Raw genomic sequence first — 21,763 nt, forward strand, 5'->3', positions numbered from 1 at the left:
CCAACGGGTGATCCTATATCGTCCCTAGATGTGTGTAATTTGTGTCGCCCTTTGTGTGGTCTTCGCCCAACAGTAGCTGGGATAGGCTCCAGCAACGCTGTGACCCCTCCTCAAAAAGGATTTTGTGGTTTAAGAAAATGGATGGATCTGAAACTAATTTCTAGTAAACTTTATTCAACTTAATTCACAGATAATTTTGTGAAACTCGCGATGTTTCTTTTAATGCAGAATTTAGGTACCAAAAAACTGTGAAAGGACCCCCCCCCCCCCCCCCATATTGTTCTGGCGCTTGCACAAAAATACAAATTTCCAGCCAGTCTAAACACCATCATCAACTAGGCCTTCACTTTGAACCAATAAATAACCACCCTAACCCACTTATCTTCTCAGCCAATCAAGATCATATTTTTGCCATGAAAGTCATGAATGTCTGCATTCTAGACGGTTCGCCTCTGGAGTTTATTCATCTATAGTTCAGGTTTATTCCAAGCATGCAAGACGTCTTTGCCCCAGAGCCTAACTGTCGAAGATTATGGACTTTCTGTAACACAAATTAATCTTTACTCGCATTCGTGATGAAATACAGTTCATGTGCATTACTGATTTTTTTCCAAACAGTACAGAATAAAATGGGATTCTTATATTTAGCATTTTCAATTTTTGTGTTTTTAGTTCTGTAAAATATAGATTTTCACATTATGGATGACATTTTTTTGCTGTAACCCTTGTGCTATCTTAGCTGACCCCACCCTTACTTTGACGTGTTATTCCTACCATGGCAAAGGTGAATAAAGGGGGAGAGGATTTCATGTAATCCATGGACACCAGTGAAGATAACAAATCATTGAAGAAAAAGGTTCAGAGCACTGTCTAGTGGGTCTAGATGACCCAACTCCCAATGCCAAAGTGCCTAGGATAGCACAAGGGTTAAATAGCTTGAACTAAATTGACCATAGTTTAAATTTCCCTTGGGGCACATATTTTTTGTTTATTTGGCTGCTGTGATCCTTTTCAGTCTGTTCTTAGGGGCAGTGGGTGACCAGCTTGCGGCCACGTTGAATGTTGGGGTTGGACAATGAGCCAAGCATGACAAAAGGTGTTGCAAAGTCAATTCTGCAACAAAATATTATTATTATCAATGACTCACAATCCTGTATAAGGGCAGAACATAGACCATAAGACCATTTAAATCTTTTAAACATTATGACTTGATGATTTATCTTGTTTGGAGTCAAGTTGGTTAAGTTTTGAACTTGGTGTAAAAAGGCTGCAAGCATAGAAGCATGGAGGGGAAAATGGGTTTTCTGTATCTTGTCTTGCAGCTGACAGCATAAGTAACCGTTGTCATCAGCTGCACCAGCATGAATACTGTTTACAGACAGTAAATATGTGAATATTTTCAAGATACGAATTCCTCTGCTTATTACCGTATTTTCATAGGGGTCACTTCCAATCCTTCACTTTTTCAAAAAACAATGGCGCGCCTTATAATTCAGAGAACCTTCCATCCATTCATCCTCTTCCACTCATTCGGGACCGGGTCACGGGAGCAGCAGTCTAAGCAAAGATGCCCAGACTTCCCTCGCCCCGGCCACTTCCTCCAGCTCCTCTGGGGGGACCCTGAGACTTTCCCAGGCCAGCCGAGAGACATAGTCTCTCCAGCGTGTCCTTGGTCTTCCCCGGGTCCTCTGCCTAATGGAACATGCCTGGAACACCTCTCCAGGGAGGCGTCCAGGAGGCATCCGGACTAGCTGCCCGAGCCACTTCAACTGGCTCCTTTCGATGTGGAGGAGAAGCGGTTCTACTCTGAGCTCTCCGCGGGTGACCGAGCTTCTCACCCTATCTCTAAGAGAGAAACCAGCCGCCCTACAGGAGAAAGCTCATTTCAGCGGCTTGTATTCAGGACCTCATTCTTTCAGTCATGACCCAGAGTTCATGACCATTGGTAAGTATTAGAATAAAAATCGACCAGTAAATTAAGGAGCTTTGCTTTCTGGTGCAGCTTTCTCTTCACCACAATTGACCGCTACAGAGACCCCACAGCGGACAGGGGACAGGAGCACTCCACCCACCCAGAGAGGACACCTAAGGTGTGGATTAATTCTGGTTGTTATTACTGATGCTAAAGGAATTTTGAGAGGAACACGATGCTGAAATGTCAAAATATAATTTTTCTTAAAGAATTCCAGACAAGGTCGGTAGTTGTTGTGATTTCGCAAATGTGGCCAAAAGGTTTCCGTTCGTCACAGTAACATTTGTTTTAGCCGTATCAGTCTGTTTTTATATGTGTAGATTGGGAGATTGGGAGTAAGAGGGATTGTAAATACACTTACACCGCTATTATATATCATCTTACAAACAAGTTCTGAAATGACTGTGAATGGCAGTAAACCAATTTGGACTGACAGACTTATTTCTGACTCTGTTGTCACGCTTAATATAAGCACATTGAGAGTTATAGTTTGGTCATTAGTTTTGGTCATATGTCATTAGTTCAAAAATCTTAATTCATTGATGAAATCCGTGATTTCTATAGTGCAGAAAGCACGCTTGTTGTGTCTTGTAACATTTTCTTAAAATTCTAGTTTTAAAAACATCTACTTAGCTTTATATGAGTGTTTTAATGTTTTTGTGTAAGCTTTTAAGACTCTAAACTCCTCTGAGGGCAGACTGCTACCACATGCAAAAAGAAGCAGGTGTGGAAAACCAGCTTGAAAGTAACAAACTGCATGAATAATCCAGCTGCCTGATCCTTCTTAGCTATTTATGTTTTAATAAAATACAATACTTGCACTTCTTTAGATTACAGGAAGTCTCTCACAAAAGCACCTTTTTTTAACATTAAACACATTAGTTTTCTGCACCGCAGTAAAAGTGTATGCAATGAAGCGGTTCAAGCTTGGATTTTCAGTGAAAGAGGTTAAAACAGACCTTTGAGTGCTTTCCGGGATTAGCAATCATTACTGTAAGATTATGCACCAGAGAACTGTTAGCAGTTTGGAGAAGAAAGTTTCCCCAGAAACATATGTAGATGTTCTTACTCATCACTGTCTCCTTGGTTACATTTATTTTGGTCTTTTTTACTGCAGAGCTGCTGTTTCGCATAGCATTGTGCCCACACGGGGGTGGGGTGGCCACTTTGTCTCCGATAGAGGGGGGGCTATTGATCAGCCCCACATGAACAGTGAGTCCGTCTTACTTGCTTTAAGAATTGAATTTCACATGGTGGTGAGGTGTGAGCTGTTTATCAGTGAAGCAGAGTTCAGTAAGTCAGGAAGCTTCGATCCAATCTACCCCCACCCATCAAAGACAATGTTAGTCAACAGGCAGAGGGCCCCCACCCACCTTCTTCTGCTGCTCACAAAACAGCTGGTCCTGCTCGTATTTGAGTCGGGGTCGCTTCTTCTGACTTTAACTGAGAAACTAGAAGGTTTGTTGTCTGAGAACTTTCCATATTCTGATGCATAATTAATCTCAGTAGGTGTGTTTACATGGACAAAAGTAATCGGGAAGAACGCCTGATCAGAATAAAAATGCGTCATGTCAACACGCCGTTCTGAATCCTCTGCCCGGATCAGACTCATTTGGATCAAAATTTCTTTCCAATCGAGATGAGTAGGTTATGCCAATTGTTGATCTGATCATGGTGCATGTAAACAGTTTATTCCGACTCTGCGTGAGCGAGCTGCAGGACTCAGGAGAACCGTGTTTCCCGGGAGGACAATGTCTCCAAGTAGAGACTTTAAGACGGTGTGTGAGCTAACATAGGTGCCTTTTGAATAGAGAAATGCCGCGCAGTCCTGAGAAACCGTGTAAACAATCATGTGAATTCATGTTTCCAATCATGTTTAGACAAAATAAAAGTTTGATATAATTCCCACATATTTACCAAGATGCACATTGTGGCATTGACCGCACAGATTTTTCAACTGCATCCACGGCTAAATGTTGTTGTTGGCACATATTAGCCTATCCCTAACCCTTCTTTCGGCTCTGTTCCACCAAGAAAAAAATCACTGGCCACACGGATAAAAAAAAAATAATGAGTGAGCAAATGGGAGTACTTTCGTATTGAGCCTTATGTTGACCCAACCAAAACAGACTTATATGCAACCAGTATTAGATGCTTTATTCACTTTTTTTGACAACTATGATAACAAGTCTCACTTGTAGGTGTGGCTCTCTGATTTGTAGCTGTGATACCCACAGATGGACTCCACAAAACTTTACTTCCTCCTCTCTTATCAGCCATTTTTCAAATGTAAAAACTTTGTTCAACATCCCCACCTCAGTTCAGGCTTCATTTCCCATCTTTTCAGAATCCTCTATGTGACTTCATATTGTCTATCGAGCGTGATCCATGTTCATGACCTAAACCCAGATCATGCTAATGGATGGGAAATATTATACCATGTTTACTTAGAAAGTGTTAAAGAAAAAAAAAACTTTTTCTATGGAGATATTTCGATAATATCATACAAATTTGGGAAATTTCTAACACACAAATTGTCTTTGACTAAACACTGTTCTATTATCCATCAACTAAAGTAACGCTTGGTATCAGATCTTGTGCAAAAGTACTACAAAACTACACAACAGCATGTTTGAGCTCATAACTTTTAAAGGCATGCAGAGTGCATTCACTCAGCAAAGCCAGCAGCATATTACTCAGTGTGCTGAGTGAATGCAAAGTGGTTGTAATGCGCAGGACTGTGATGGTAAGTGCTGCTTGGGTAGCTCTCTCCACCTTAATTATACAATGTTTATATTTTTCCAGTTATTTTCAAGCTCATTTTATGTTTCTCATTTGTCACCAATTTTGGCTCACTTTTCATCCAATCTTATTTGAATTTAATGAGGCAACAAGGTGCAATAAACAGAAAATTGCTGCTCACATGACAGCAGACCGGCTTTCATCTCTCCGTTTCCACTTTCACTCCACAATAGGTTCTCAAATGTCCTCATCTTTATTTGTTTTGTTGGACTCTAACATAAAGCAGACCAAACTACCTTAAAATGTCTAACTGCATCATCTAATAGGATAGTCACAACTGTCTTTAGTCTGCGGGTGAAAAATGGGCAAACCTGTATGGGGCACAAAGGATGCCCACTGAAAATATCAAAGTTGTACTCCCCTCAGTTAGCTTGTAGAGTGAAAATGTTCTCCCACATTTGTTTCCACCGGCACCGGTCATAGTGAACACTTAAGCAACACATAAGGGTAAGGAAGGGGGAAAGAGTTGAGACGCAGGCGTGTCGTACAGATATTTCATATTTTCAATCCCCCTAATTCCTGTTGACTGCATCAGAATCCGAATCCGCTTAATTGGCCAAGTACATTGCATGTACAAGGAATTTGACTTCGGTGTCTTGTGCTCTCATGCAAACTAGCAAGGGTATTAAAAAAAGTGTAAAGGGGTAAGACAAAAAAAAGGGGGGGATCCCATTAGTGCTGTTCATGTGATAGGTGCACACTCGTTGCATGCAGTCTGACTGCTAAAAATGAGGAAATTTGACAATCAGAGTGAAGTTTGTGTGGACATCCTATGGGCACTTACGCATCACCTGCACACCACATGCTTGCAGTCAGTAAGGACCCATCTTTGGAGGTGGTCTCGGTTTATTTCCAATCAGACTGAGCTCTGGTTTGCTCTGAGATACCTTTGTGCTCGGAGCGGAACAACTGGACCAAAACAGCCACCATAGCTGGGCATTATGGGATGTAAATAGAATAGGTACCATGAGCCTGGACAAACGTGGAGCTACAATAAGACACAGCAGCTCATTAAAACAATTTTTAAAATGATACACTTTGTTTCTCACTGTTTCCCGGCAAGCTATATGTCATAAATATCTATCAGCGTATCTTCTTAGCCGCTGTCTCCTAACCGCCTTACAGCATGCCTCCACCATACCAAAGTAAAAAGCGTTCTACTTGACGTTGATACAGACGTTCAAAATTGGTCCGCGAAATATAAAGTTTGAATAAGTGGACTGCAAAGCGCAGGACTTCCATTATTCCTTCCCTCGTTGCTTTGCCCCACCCTCATAATTCTTTGCCAATGACGGAAGAGATCTTTAGTCACGTGGTTTTATTTACAAGGTTTGGTTCAAAATGGGAAAGTCAGCAGGACAGCATTTTGAATAAAGACTAAATGTAAGGTACAGGACTTGATCCGGACCAAATTAAGTGGACCTTCCAGTCTGAAAACAACCTGAGGCTTTATGCACATTTTTAGGGACAGCCCAGAGGGAACTCTGAACAGGTGGGTAGAAAAACTGGAAAAAGTTTTAAGGTTTATGGACTATCATATGATACTAAGTATCTTCTTCCCTACACTGTACCAGATAAACCCTCAAACTTATCCATGATTTGTTTCTTCAAACCTGGTCTTTGGTTAAAACACAGAGGCTTATGTCACACCCTCTGGTTTAGGTTTGCACTTTGTTTTTATAAATGATGATGATGCGTGTTATTCAGTAGTAACTTTATCAAAAAGGGACCTTAGACCTTTATTTTGGGGAGACTGGCATTCATCTATTTGCTCTCAGCTGAGTTCAGGTGATATGTCTATGCTGCAACACGAAGGGAACCATCAGAGGAAACAAACTAATTTGAATCAAACTTCCCTATGTGAAAGAACTGAAATGAGCTTGACTGATGGTTTATTTTTATCTTCTTTGCCCAACCTGACTTCACCCTGCCTGACGTCTGTCTGCAGTACAGAGACCTGCTCAGCCTGGTTCAAGCTTTTGTCTTCTATGCATGACTGAATAAAGGCGCTTCATTTATATCCGATCTCACAGCTTGTTGCTGTCAGCTTAGAGCATGACAGCGATAGTTCAGGCATCCAAAGTGGGTGTGGTTTTTGCTGAAAGATGGGTGCTATGTGGGGGGTGCATGCTAAACACAGACATAAGTAAACTGGGTCGACCAGCAGGACTCTGAACAATGAAAGTGTGACCAGAATGGGTGAATTGCTTGTGACTGGAGTTTGCTCCACCAAACTTTATCTTTCTGAGAAAAAATGCAGAACCACAGAAAGCCATCAGCATTTGGAAACCCTGTGGTTTCTGAATTTATTTTGGGTGTAATGTCAGATTTTCAACAAAGAACTGAATGGAAAGTAGGTCCTTTTAGAAGACCAGGCTCCAGTGATCTTAGGTGGAACCACAACACTACCTGATTTGTTTCAAATTTTGTAACAGAATGTTGACGGATTGGTTGAAGACCAGAGAGGGACTAAACGACTGTATCTGACTGGATTTTGACCTAAATATTTCTGCTGCCACGTTGTCACACAGCACTCTGGAGGACTCCATAAAGGCGTTGTAGGAGTTAGACACCTTAGCAGACTCTGACCACAGAGACCACTTTTCTTGCTTTTGATACTTTTTGTAAAAACCAGACTGTTATGTTTCTCATTTTATAGAACACGCTTTTGAAAAAGATAACTGAAAAGCACCAGCCAAGGTCTATCATCACAATAGCTTTATTTCTGTCGCCTTGTTCTAGCAATTCTCTCTGAGTGCTTGAACTGTGAAGATAAAACAAGCTAAGAAAAGATTATTCAAACGTTCGGTGGGAAATTTCCATGTTGTAATATAAACAATACAGTATATAGAATTCAAAAGAAAATAGAATCCATCACATAAGGTAAATGGTGTATCCCTTGTGCTATCTTAGATGAGCCCACCCTTACTTTGACGTGTTCTCCCTACCATGACAAAGGTGGATAAAGGTGGAAAGATTTCATGTAATCCATGGACACCAGTGAAGATCACAAGTCATGGAAGAAACAAGGTTCAGAGCACTGTCTAGTGGGTCCAGATGACCCAACTCCCAACGTTAAAGTGCTAAGGATAGCACAAGGGTTACACTGATGTTGCGCTTTTCTACCTTTATCGAAGTCCCAAAACACTACAGTCACAGTCCTGTTCACCCATAAACACACACATTCACACAGCGATGAGAGCTCTGCTGCCGAACACTGGCACCGGCCTATGACCACCAGGAGCAAAGTGGGGTTCAGTGTCTTGCCCAAAGGACACCTCAACACATGGCAGGAACCAAACTTGCAATCTTCTGATCAAAGGTTGACTGCTTTTCCTCTGCACCGTGGCTGCACAATCATACAGCCAGCGGGTATTAGGTAATTGCACGAATGGTCAGAAATATTGGACAGGTCGAAGAAAGTTAAGACTAACCATTGATTTATTAGGAGCAGCTCAGGTCAACCCTCAAAGGTTAGCAAGCCAAATACACAACCAAAGTAAAAGTGCTGCCCATTCAGATCAAAAATGAATATTCTTGATGTCTACATACATTCATGGAACTACAGATGGTGTTTCGTGAGGGAGGATTTCATTCATTTTCCAGGTTCTTGAACAGACAAACCCAAAGTACAAACTATTTTCCCTTTTTCATCTTCTGCTTTTATTTTTTAGCTTCTGTCTTGTTTCAGCACAGATGGAAAGAGAAGCTGATAGGGAAGACGAGTTCAGATAGAAACTGTGTTGCTGCTTGCATGTGATCGTGAACTGTCTGTCTAAAGTCATTTAGGCAACGCTGGAGAATGTTTGATGATGTGAAAGTAGGAGTCAGAAGATCCACTTCTCAGAAATGGTAGCAAAAACAGGAACAAGAGTGTATGCTTTACGTCCAACTTCAGCAAGCAAGACACAGCAGAGATTGAGATGTTTTATCATAATAGAGCTACCAGCAGGTCTGGTGATGCCACCAGGTGGGATGGTCAACCGAAGGAACAGCCTCGCTGTATGTAAGGCAGTAATTGGACTATTACCCACTCATATGTGTACATTAGTTACTTGTACATTAGGTAATTGTGCAGCCCTAAACATGGCAGAAAATAAGGACATTTATTACATTAAATGCCCTTAAATCTAAACTGAGAACATTTTATGATGACGTCTAAAAGCCTTCGTCACAAATGGGATAAAGATGGGCAACCCTGTATCAGAAACACATGTGGCCAGCATGAATTACCAAGATCATAGATCTGCTGAACCAGCTGAGTGAAAATGTTCATGCATATTTTTTTCTACAGGCTTGCTGCGAGCGAAGAGTCGAACACTTCAGCAACACGTAAGGGTAAGTAAGGGTGAAATAGGTAAGATGCAGGCGTATCATATCGATTTTTTTGTTTTTCGAATCCCCCCCAAACTCTGCAGACTGCACTAGGAGTCCATTATTGCTGTTCAAGTGATAAGTGCGTGCACTGTATGTGGAGCCTAGCTGTTAGAAATGAGGAAATTTGACAATTGTAGTATGTATGGCATCCAACGGGTACAGACAGATGCATTTCATCTGCACACCTTGTGAATGAGACATTTGCGCATGATCATTAAGGAGCCAGTACGTTCATCTTACTAACCACTAGAGTGTGGTGTAAGGGCACCATACAACAGCATCACTAAGTGTGTACGCCTTACAAATACTGCACGATACACTTATCTCATACACAAAAATGGTACGTTCCATTTATACGACGTGCAAGACACACCCACGCTCCTCTTAGGATGCAGCCCCTCCTCTCTACGGTCCTTCACGGGCCCGGACAATCCAAAACCCGTCCGGGTCAACCCCCTGTACAGGTGCTTCTGTAATGTCTTTAGTTAGCCTGGATTTTGTGTTTTCTCGTAATTACCTGTTTTGTAGCGCTTTTATTTGTACTTAGTTGCTTTTTGTTTGGGTTAGGGTTTAGGTATTTTAGTTAAATGTTTAAAAAGCATCTCCAGTAACTGCAGCAATGTGAGCTCATGTCAGTTTTTGCAAAAATTCATCCAATAATATTGATGGAGTCAAACTTCATCTTGACTTGAACTCTAAAGTTTTATTTTGTCAAATGAAATTGATTTTTGGACTTTAAGTGTCCCTTCTTCAACTCATCTGCCATTTCAACAATAGCAACAGCTGGAAGAGTTCATCCACTGAACTCGACTGTCTGTCCCAAAGCCCCCCCATGACCCTTTGACAAAAAAACTGGGCCGCCGACTCTTTACAGCCCCTCCTGGCTGTCTTTGTCACGTAATAAACTATGATGACATTTGCTCTTGAGATCTTCTGCTGTGTTTCACATGCGTTGGTCAGGGTCCTCCATTACAAGACAATAGACATTTAGTTCCCCCCGCAAAATCACAAAGAGAGCCACCATTTAGCCACGGCCCATTGAAGCTGCCCTTCTGCGACCCGCAAGGCCGTGCAGGAGCCCGCTGGGACGCCCCAAAAGCGACCCACATGCAAAGTTTCTTAAAGCTGCTGGTGTGCGATCTGATCGTCAGCTGGAGCTTTATGCACATACCCTCACACCACCGATTACCACAAAAAACGGCCAGCTTCCTTCCCCTGTGCAGCACCGAGGCAGATGATGCTGTAAGCTCACCCACACAGTTTGCAAAAATACCCTAATGCACAGCCCCACTCACCATGATTCACTTTCACAGTGTGAGTGCAGAAAGAGTCACTCTGCCGTTAAATAAAGTCAAACTCTACGTAAGTCAAACACAGAGCCCCCCCTCCTCCCTGTTTACTGCCAGCAGGGTGGTAGATGTTATTCAAAGGGGGAGGGGGGTTGTGTGCATGTGTGATGGGGGTCTTTGTGAGCAAAGAGAGGTAGGAGGAGAAGGGTGGAGGGAGGGGGGGACATGGCGTTCTATTTCTCATGGACCAACAGCTGCTGTCTTCAGTGCAGAGGAGGAAGAGGGAGGGCCGTGTGGCGTGAGGCAGTGCGTGCGCTCGCGTTTAGGTGAATCCACAGACCCTCTGGCTCGCACGGATAAAGGATCCTGCCTCTCCTCGCCTCCTTTTGACCGTTTCTTTACTGTCCTCCGTTGCTCGTCGCATCCCTGCTTCACCCAGTCCACAGAGAAGGAGGGAAGGGGATTAAGGGGAGGAGAGCAGAGCGGGAAGAATTATCCTCCCATTCTGCATGCCCAGCCGGTAAGCTGACATTTCTGGTTTCTGCTTTCAATCATATCTGAAGCAACCTCACTGCAGAGAGGACAGACATCATTTTCCTACGACAGCGAGCTAGATGCAGGAGGAGGCTGAGGAGGAGGAGAGGATGAGGGCCAGGCTCCGGATGGAGGATGGCAGATGACTGGTGGTTTCACAGAATGAGGAAGGGCTCTAGATGTTCTAATTATGAGGAAAGTTCAGAAATCAGAGGGGTGGTCAGAGAGGGCAGGATTCGAATGAAAGCCGGTGGGGGGTGGTGTCAGTTTGCGGGGTCCTGTTCTGTTTCACCGCAGTGCTTAGCCAGAGGGACCAGTCACAAACGCTCCCACCTCAGCAAAGAATTGAACATGGAGGTCCACCACTGACAAAGTCTGCGTATTTTAAGTAGTGATGGATGGCCGTTTGGTTGCAGGACATCTGTAACCTAAAAGCCCGGCGGCACATGAGTCACATTTCTGTACCTTGATGACCCACATGCCAGACGTGCCTCTTCCTCTTTCCAGCTCTGCTGCACTGACACTCGAGCAAATGCTTTCAGTTTTCTATGAAGACGATCAATGTGGCAGTTTGCACAAGTTGCTTCTGCAAACAGAGAGCTCAAAACAAAAGCCCCAGATTGCAATGTGGATCTGAAAGAGGGGGGGTGCTTGAGTGAAAAACAGGGAGGAGGGAAACGGAAAAAGCTGAATGAAGGGGCAAGTAAATGGGGGCTAAAGCCTTTCTGATATGTTGTTTTTTTCTAAGATCAATTTAAAAAATTGGGGTGGGGGGGTGGAGCATGCCATGTGGCTCGGGTCTCAGGTCTTCTTTGTGTTTGAGGTCAGAGACAATGGAGAGAAAAACTACAAACACTGACAGCCAACTAGACATTTTTGTGTGTGCATGCATGTAGACAAAGGGCACAACCGCATGCGTCTGTGCTCATCCATGTGAACCGATTCAACAACAAATAGACACGTATGACGGATCCAGTTGAGTTCATGATGAACTCAGTGATCGGATGTCTCTGCATGCCAGAAGCAGGACCCTTTCATCACGAGACCACCACCGTGCTCATGAATTATTAACGGAGTTCTGTTTTCTACCAAATGTTGGGCTTTAAATTGTACATAAATATTTTTTTATTCTGCAAAAAGAAAAAAAGAAACATTTGGACCCCTAATGATGAAGTTCTTTGGAACAAAAATGGTCCTCTTTAACTCTAAAACCACAATCACACGGGCATGTGACGTGTGTTCAAGAACAAGCGAAACGCGTATTCTTGTGCTTTTTACGTGTTCTTGAGCGTGGGAGTTTCCAACATGGAAGCCCAAAACGCATGTTTAGATAGACTTTTCATTGAAAGTGGCGGCCTGATCACGCGTTGCTGAGGGCGATGTCAACAAAGCTTGAATGGGGAGGTTTTCTTTTTAAAAAAAGTATTTTAGTATTCCTCCTTTGGCAATATTTTCTCACTAAACAATAATGGACTCCAGGCGGTTCAGAAAAGACCCCAAAACCACGATAGTAGCGATTGTTTCTCCAACGTCAGAGCAGATAGGGAGCAGTACCAGGAGGATTCAGATACACAGATTCCCAAAACCTCATCAGTTGCTTCCATTCTTTTGTTGTCCTCATATTTCCACAAAGACCTTTTGTTCACTGAACATTTCTTTGCATAAATCTTTATATGTGACTTGCTGGTCATTTTAGGAATCTTTGAACCTAATGATTGATACTTAGAAAACTCAAAGCTGATGCTTCTTTTATACTGAACTATACAAACAAGTATGATATATGAGGCAAAGGCTGTATGTGTGTCTGTGTTGCGTTCATTTAAAAATGCAGCTAATCTGTTTAGTAGTGAGCGTGTTGGCCTAAAGATTTTTCTGGTCTGAGATGAAACAGTGGCTGCCATGGTATTTACTCCGCTGTTGCTAGGACACTCTCTTCGAACATCTACACCGAGCCTTCTGATTGGCCCGCTGCGATGATGCAAGATTCCCTCACCCCAAATCTTTCCTGAGCGCACATAGAAACATGCACTTCCTCCACTCTCCTCACTCCTGAGCTGTCACTCTTTGTCTGGCATTCCTCCTCGGTCTGTCTTTCTTTCTCTCCATCCTCTGTCTTTTCATCTGCTCATTATTTAATTGTTTAACCGATTCCTGCTTTTGTGAATTGCCTCTTCGCGTCTGTCTTGGTCCGTTCTGAGCTCTCTGTCACTTCTCTCCTCCTGATAGAGTCAAACTGTGGCTGCAAAATGTTAACAGCTTGTGGTTCTACAATTACTCCATCCTGCAGTCTCATAAAGGATTACTTTAAATGAGGTGATGGGTCATTGCAGGCTAACTGCCTCTGTAGAAATTTCTATCATTCATTTTACAAAAGTGCATAAAGTTTCTTTGCTCAATCATCAAATGAAAAATCTGCGATTCAGAGATGCACATGTCATAAAACATGAATGCCCTGCAGGTGTGTGGACCTGCACTGACCCAACACACTGGTTAGTGGTTAAACTCTTGTCTTTTTCTTTACAGCATTGTCCAAACAGCTTTTTTGATGTCATTCTGTTAAAATTTTTTAAAAATCAAATCCAAAAGATTTGACAAAAAGGGAATGTCAGTGTGTTTGTAACCAAAATGAAAGGCGCTATATAAATCAATAAAGTTGGAACTTTGAAAAATCTTATGTTTCTAAACTTAATATGCGTCTTTGTTATATTGTTACAGGAAACAGGAGTAGAAACTCAATCATTTCTAGCCATAAGTATTGTGTCTATTGTATGGTTTAAAAAGAGTAATACTGTTTTTAAAATTCTCATTTAGGTTGGAAGTAATTGATGGAAGAGTGATTTATTGATCCTAAAGGATATTAATTCTGAGCTGCAGTGGATGCAGTTTATTTTCTTTGAACAGAAATGCTGCTGGAGGTTTGGGCCTTTTGCAATATCACACAGAAGCCTGTTTTGAAAACCAAACCAAATTTACCATAAAACTCAATATACCACTTGCTGATGTACATTTAAATTAGTTTAAAGATCAATTTGAAGATGATCAGCTGTTTGTTTATTCTAAAAAAGTTAATTAGACAGTACTTCTCTTAATGTTGCTCTTGATTGCATAAAACCTTTCAGATCATGAAACCGATCCATATGCTTTCCATGTTGCTCCCAAAGAACTGACACGTCATGAATCCTTTAATATTTCTGGCTTGTCTGCTAGAAACAGCTGCCACTCAAACATCTGGATCTGCCCTGTTCTCCCACCACATCTGTATTTGAACTGTGATCCTGCTCTGTAAGTAATCTTTTTAATCCAGTGTTTTCAGGAATCGTGGATTACTTCCTCAGAGCTGAGATGATCCTGTTAAAGGGGCACAGGGTGGATCAGCAGGGGAGGAGAAAGAGGGTGGCTCCAGAAGTGAGAGGCTGCAGGCTTTTTCTGCCTCTGTAAAAAAAACAAAACAATGGATGGATGTTAATGTTGACTCACTAACAGACAGTTTAGATCTGTCAGATACTTTGGATCTATTGGTTAAAGTTTAACCAATAAATTAGCTTCCCTGAATTGGTGGATTGGTTTCTGGAACATCCTCACGCTTCAATTTGTATTCTAAGCTCTAATAGTTTCAAGTTTTATTCTTAGTCTGGTCCGGGAAGTTTCAAACAACCTGATGGTGTCATCAGAGGCTCATTGTGCAGATGTTTACTTAACGCTCCACATTTTTGTTTGTTAATCAACTCAGACGTATCCAGAATACTTCTTTCAGAAAGCTTTGCATGCTTAAAGCCCACAGAGCAGATGGCCGACAGGCACTGTAAGATGATCATGTGCGTCTGCAGTCGAGTGTATTGGGGGTCAAACCAACCGTGACCTGAACCTTTGACCCTTAATAAGCTTTTGCTGCCATCAATCCTGCAAACAGTGGAAACAGTACAGAACTGTTTACGTCAAAGAATTGGAGCCTAAATGCATCAACCTCAGAATATATGTTGACATAATTCATTACATGCTGATTTCAAAAACCGTGTTTCATCCTCATCGCAGACAACAAAGCGGTTACAGCATAAATTCCTGACACATTTTCACCACATAGCAGTTGATTTTCTAATTTTATTCAAATAAGTTAAATTAATAGGTTAAGTTAAATGCGCAAACTCTATTTATAGCTGTAATCAGAAAACCTCAGTTCCACTCTCACAGGACTCTGCATGATGCAGCGGCCTTGAGATCAATTTTTATCCTTTGACATCAACAAATAGCCTAAATGCTCAGCCATTGGTCATATTTTAGATCAATACCTCTAATTTAGGAAAGATGAAACCGATGCAAACTGATGGGAGGATGAGGAGATCTAATAGTGAAGAGGAAGACAAACGATGGGTTTACTGAGGGAGGAGGTGAAGTGCTTAGCTGTGACTTCTTCAAAACAGCTGGAGGGTTTCACACATTTCCTGGGGCTGCATGGGGGTGTATTGGTTAGCACTTTCTCCTTACAGAGAGAAGGCCCTGGTTCAAATCCTAGCTGGGTTATTTCTGCATGGAGTTAGCATGTTCTCCCTGTGCATGCATGGGTTTTCTCCAGTCTTTCTCCTTCGGTTTCCTCCCACCATCCAAAAGCATGCTTCATTTGGAAATTGGTGATTCTAAATTGCCCCTAGGTGTTGTAGTGTGACTGGCCGTGCAACAGACTGATGACCTGTTCATGTTGCGCCCTGCCTTCACCCAACAGCGGCTGGGATAGGCTCCAGCAACCCCATAACCCCAAAAAAGAATCAGTGGGATTAAGAAGACGGATAAATGGATGAATTGGCATTTTATTAAAGTATATTTAATATAGGGCTGCACGATATGAGGACAACTCGCGATATGCGATATTAGTTATCAATATTGCGATGAATATATAACTGGCGGTAAATGAACAAATAGCAAAAACAACAAAAACATTTCCATTTCACTGCAAAAGTTGAAATTAAATAAGAGTCAAAATACCTTAAATTATTCTCGAAATGACCCGCGTCTAATTAGGAGGGCCATATATAACATAAAAGCTCCATCTGATTGGTCAAATGCATAAAGGAATTTATTCAATTCATTAAATAGTGCAAGTTGTCATAATTTTGTTTTTGCACATTTAAGGTTTACCATTTATCGCGATTTTTACTGACTTTTGTGATATGGATATTGCACAGCTTGAAATCAGGATAATGATAAATTTGCGATTAACAAACTGATATTAGAGGCTTTCAGTGCAAAAGGGCTTGAAAACCTTTAAAAGTTTAGGAAAATTGCAGTAGAATTAAAAACAATCAAACTGATGAGGCACTGACAAGGAGGGGTGAGTTTAGACAACAAATGGAAAAACTGATCAACTTTTTCTGAGAATACTCAGGGTATCTTTAAAGCCTGGGCTGGACAGAGGCGCAGTGGTCAGCGCTCTTGTTTTTCACAGCAAGAAGGCCCCTGGTTCAGGTTTCTTTTCCCGGGCTGGGGGACCTGAAACAGAACATCAACGGGGGACCTTTCTTTGTGGAGTTTGCGTGTTCTCCCCATGCATGCATGTTTTTTTTTGGGGGGGACACCGGCTTCCTCCCACCATCTCAAAAACATGCTTCTTAGGAAAATTGGTTACGCTAAAATGTCCCAAGGTGTGAATGTGAGAGTGCATGGGTGTGTGATTTTGGCCCTGCGACAGACTGCAACCTGTCCCCAACCTTCGCCCGCAAGTGGTCAGGATAGGCTCCGGCAGCCCCGTGACCACGAAAGGGAACAAACAGATAAGAAAATGAATGAATGAATGAATGAATAAGAATGAATAAGAAATATAAAATTACTTAAGTGTTAATAGATTCTGTCACAACTTCCTGTATGTCCATGGACTACAACGAAATGTATATTTTCTAAGCCAACCTCAAACTTATTATTATTATTTTTTTATTAAGAAATATTTTTATTTATGGTAAACAAACTCAGATTTTCTATAAATCAGTAATTCAGCTTTTGATGAGCCGTTGTGCAAAATACAAGTAAACATGTTCAGATATTATAAAAACATGTAGGACAGCCTGTTGGTTTCTTAGTAACATTTTTTGGAATAATTTATTCTTCCGTGACGTTCCACTAAAATTCTCAATTCTATCAAAATAATATTGATGTTGCCAGTTTTTCAGAGTAAAATGAGCTTCCTGTGTACAGACTCTTTCATTTTAAAATGCTGTTGGCTGTTTTTTTTCCTGCTTTCCTCCATTTTTGCTGAACAGAACTCTGAACATGTTCCCATTGATCACAACAGAGAGCATGCTAGCTGTGGTTTAATGACAGAACACCCTGGAGGGTGTTAGTGGACCTTTTATCTGTACCTTTTTTCTTCCATTAATTTAACCCTTGGATTTGACAGGGAATTTAGAAACTTGTTTCCACATTATGGTGGTTTCTAAATCCCTTCACTACTTACTAATTTCTCCTCATGATGGACCTCAGAAATCTTTGACGATACACTATCTCACCAAAAGTATTCACTCACCCGCTTTGACTCATATGAACTGAAATGCCATCCTATTTCAAACCCAAATGATGTGGGTCAACCTTTTGCAGTGATTACAGCTTCAACTCTTCTGGGAAGGCTGTTCACAAGGTTGAGGAGTGTGTTTCTAGGAATTTTGGACCATTCTTCCAAAAGCACATTGGTGAGGTCACACACTGATGTTGGTGGAGAAGGCCTGCCTGTCAGTCTTCGCTCTAATTCATCCCAAAGGTGCTCTATGGGGTTCAGATCAGGACTCTGTGCAGGCCAGTCAAGTTCATCCACACCAGACTTTGTCATCCATGTCTTTATGGACCAAAATGGAATGGTCCAAAGTGTTTTGGTATCCTGAAGAATTCAGAGTTCCTTTCACTGGAACTAAGGGGCCAAGCCCAAGTCCTGAATACAAGCCCACACCATAATTCCTCCTCCACCAAATGTCAAAGTTAGCATGTAGCCTAAACATGCGTAAAGAGAAGGAAAAAAGTCATAAACTGTGTTTGAATACCAGCGGAGCCAAATTTAGCTGTGGTTGGAGTTTAAAGATGCAATATTTTCATTTTATTACCCCAAAGTTAGTGTCTGTGTTTGCCAGACACGCCAGGGCACACAGGGATGCCGGCTGTTTTTATCCCATGTTTGATCACACAAAAGAGACTCTCATACTGTGTTGCTTTTTCACAAATCGACACACAGCCATGCTTGTTATTTAGCTCTTATTAGTTTGGCTTCTATCTTTTTCTTTCATCAAACAACAAAATACCTTGTGCCCTTCAAATGTAGAAAATCTCAAATTAATAATATTAGTTTTGCAAAAGCAGCCAAGATCTCCAGTGCAACACCTTCTGTTCAATGAATGTCAGCTTAAATCTGGTTCTTGCATGGGAAACTGGGGTTTCAGAATGCAAAGTTGCAGCAGCAATTACCCTGTCCCTCCCAGCAGAACAGGTAATGCTGTAACCCTGTATGCCAGTTTGTGAGACACACTGCAGCATTGCCTCAGTGAAGGGCATGCTATTTCACTCTGGTAGAGCATTGATAACATGAGGGTCACAAGTCACCTCTTTGATGTTAGCCCAGAGAAAAAAACTAGGCTTTGTGAGTCAAGTTTGATTTAAGTACAAGGCTATACACTCACAACACTGACCTACAGTCTTAATCCTTTTCAAAGACTTTTGAAATTGCATATTTAAAAGTACTCCTTCCTTTTTTTGGTTTTGTTACATTTAAGATAAATATTAGGTAAGAAATTATGTTATGTTACAGAAAAAATAGGTTCAAGTCATTTGGAATAAAATAGTGACAATGCCTCCAAAAAATCAGCTTTTGCTCTCACTTTGCTAAAATTCAGATAGTACTAAAGGACATTTTATAAGTACTTCGAGACATTTTTTAATTTTCGTCATGACAGTAACATAAAAGCAGTTGATAGTTATGTTTCTCTGGTAACAAAAGATACACCATTACAGTATGATTTGGAACCCCAACCCAATTTCATTGTCATACGTCCATTTTCCAAACCTGCTTCATTGCTTGAGAGGTCACAGCAAACAGATTTCCTCCCCCAATTTTTCATTCATTACCACTCTGGATTGTGCAATTTAAACATTTCTGGTATCATAACTAAGCTTGCAGAGACCTTCACAATTTCACCTGCCTATTCAGTCGCTGAGTTTTTGTCTGGACTCATCTGTCGTTGGTACTGTAAGAGCTGTAGTCTCACATAGAAAGACTCAGGTTTGGTTTGTTTTTCCGGTCGGGAATTAGCAGAGATCAGTGAGAATAGAGCTATTAACAGGAATTCAGAGCTCAGAACTCTGATCCGAAACCACATTCAGTATTTTAGAGTGCTTATACACTCAGCTATCACACACTTTGAACGAAACTCACACCATTCACACTTTGTCCCGCAGTGAAAAACACACTATTAATAGAGTGAATGTTAATGGATTGGAACAATCTGACTTTGGCTGTTGTTGGTTTTTTTTTCTTAAATACAGAATCTTTAAAAAAAGGAAATAGTGGCTAAATAATTAGGTTTTATTTGTAAGAGTAGATTAGGCCCTGACAATGTAGCAGAAAATATCCAAGTTTTTGAAACAGTTTTTGAAAAAGATCCTTTTCAGGGATTTTTCTGGTTTCTGCTTTAGGCTTATAAACAAAAAAAATTATACAACAGTTTCTATTTTTAGTATTTTTATGCAAGTAAAGCCTTTTACCTCCTTGACCTGTGACACAAAAGGTGCCACAAATCCACTTGGGAAATGTCACAACAAGTAGAAGCAGTACTGTGACACATCCTGCTACAGGATCTTTATATTCAACCCTAGCAGCATTTCTCCTCATTCCCACCATCAGCTAAAGCTTAATGAACATGAAGCTGCTGTGTTTCAGAGGAAAAACAAAAGCTGACGGAGAAAATAGCAGCACCGCAGGGAGCTATGAAGCTACAACAGTCCTTATTGCTCTCAAATTTAACCTCCGGTTTTCACACATAAACACCACGACCTGAGGGGACCTGATGTTTAAGTAAAAACGTTCACATATCAAGCATCCGCGCACATCGTACAATCAAGACTCACACCATGAAAATCCAATCAGCACAAATGTTGTTTGCATCTTTATTGAACGTGTGCACAAAAGCAGCCAGTAATTAGACCAGTTTTCTTGACTCACATTAACCAGCAAACCATCAGAACACAGAGCAGCTGCTCATAGAGACCATGTCCTCGTTTGCAGATAGTGGGGGTTTGAGAAAAGGACTACATAAAACTCACAAACCCAGAATTACACCCTGAGACCTCAAAACTTCAGATCTTTTCTTAGTAGCACAAATTGGCAGCATCCAGCTTTGCACATAAAGAGAAGGGGCTCACTGTTATAGAGTGTTCTTCAACACTGAAATTAAAGCATGTTTTTCACTGTGCTTTTGTAAACGCCTCCAAGCTAAGCTGACTTATTCAAATATTAATGGCAGCATAGAGAAAAAGAGAATGTTTGACATTTTTTGAATTACTCAGAAATTTTTATGTTTTACATCGTCCTCAGTTATAAGGACCACTTTCAATAAAAAGTCTATGTATCTGTGTGTTTCAGGCTTCTGCGTTTGAAATTGTCACGTCAACGTGTCGCTATGCACATTTTATAACCGTTTCCGTTCTTTACATTAAAAAAAGCGTCAATTAAACAAACATCGAAAGTTAAACCAGGTCAAACTTTAGCCAATCAAGGACTTGGATTTGGTAGTGACGTGTGGACGCCGTCCCTTTTCATTCGTTTTAATTGAAGTTTTGATCATTCTGATAAGATAGGCGTCTCAGAAATGCATGTATCAAATATTATACGAATGGTTTTATAGGGTTACAGTCCAGGATGCTGGATAGTTATACTCTTTGTAGTCTTTTAGGGGTTAAAGAGTAGTGAGTGTATTCGGACAGAGCCTTCATTTTCTTTGTCAGTCCTTTTCAGGAGGCGCCACGAACTGCTGTATTGTGGGGAAAAAGAAGGATGATGATGAAGGGCAGCCTTCTGCTTCCATCTGTATCTCTGCTTTTCTTCCCTGCCAATCTGTCCTTCTCTTTTTGACCTTTTTCCGCCTTCACCTCATCCATGAACAGCAGAGCAGAGTCCATCTTTGCTCGTTAGTGTGATGGGTGGCTGAGTGGGGGTCAGAGGCAAATTGAAAGGAGGATTCCATCAGCGCTCAGTCTGACCAGCCACCTCCCTCTTTGCTCTCTGACCAGCCTCTTGGTTAGAGCTCCTCTTGTTTCCTTCTTTTCAGTTTTCTGGCTTCTCTTTTTCCACTTTGTTGAAACAGAACATTTTTCAGCCAGACTCCTGCGTCGGTGCTGTGACTCCAGGTTCTGCTCTTTTCCTTCTGTGCCGCCGGTGTCGGCCTCCAGCCTCTCCTGCCGTCTCTAAACATAGGTCGTCTCTGAAAGAGCCGATGCTGCACAGGCAAAGCTTGATCAGACTCTTCGGACTGTGTCTGCTCTCTGGAGACAGCAGAGTGGTCTAATATTTGATTAGCATGACACTGATTCATGGCAGGACTCATAAATGCACTGTTGCTATCATAGTCTTCGTGGAATCTGAGAGACTTCTTCTGACAGCTTCAAAAGGAAGTAGAAATGTACGTTTATGCACCTGATCTCAGCAGATCTGAGCAAACATCAAATGTTTCATATAAGGCATGGCTGAGGCACTTCTGCTATCTTCTAAATCTTTCCCCTGAGCAGAGCATCACACCATCGCAATGTCCTAAAAGCATTTCTCTGCCTC

The 21,763-nt window shown here is 41.5% G+C and overlaps 1 protein-coding gene and 1 long non-coding RNA gene across 4 annotated transcripts in view; both read left to right on the top strand.

The window, feature by feature from the left end:
* Positions 1-873: 873 nt before the first annotated feature.
* On the top strand, positions 874-9,163 carry LOC110015881. The gene is made up of 3 exons (XR_002291146.1): positions 874-2,090; positions 3,090-3,184; positions 9,069-9,163. It is a non-coding gene; the product is annotated as an uncharacterized LOC110015881 (long non-coding RNA).
* Positions 9,164-10,670: 1,507 nt separating this feature from the next.
* The window catches only part of LOC101166565 (protein FAM49A), a 31,487-nt gene continuing 20,394 nt past the window's right edge, over positions 10,671-21,763 (top strand). Inside the window, exon 1 of one of the 3 annotated variants that reach the window (XM_004073878.3) lies at positions 10,671-10,960. The gene's annotated coding sequence lies outside the window, so the exon portion shown is untranslated. The remainder of the gene's footprint in view (positions 10,961-21,763) is intronic. The other 2 variants (XM_011480901.3, XM_011480902.3) reach the window with 2 other exon arrangements.

The sequence above is a fragment of the Oryzias latipes genome, chromosome 11 (assembly GCF_002234675.1).
Source record: "Oryzias latipes chromosome 11, ASM223467v1".
Classification (NCBI taxonomy): domain Eukaryota; kingdom Metazoa; phylum Chordata; class Actinopteri; order Beloniformes; family Adrianichthyidae; genus Oryzias; species Oryzias latipes.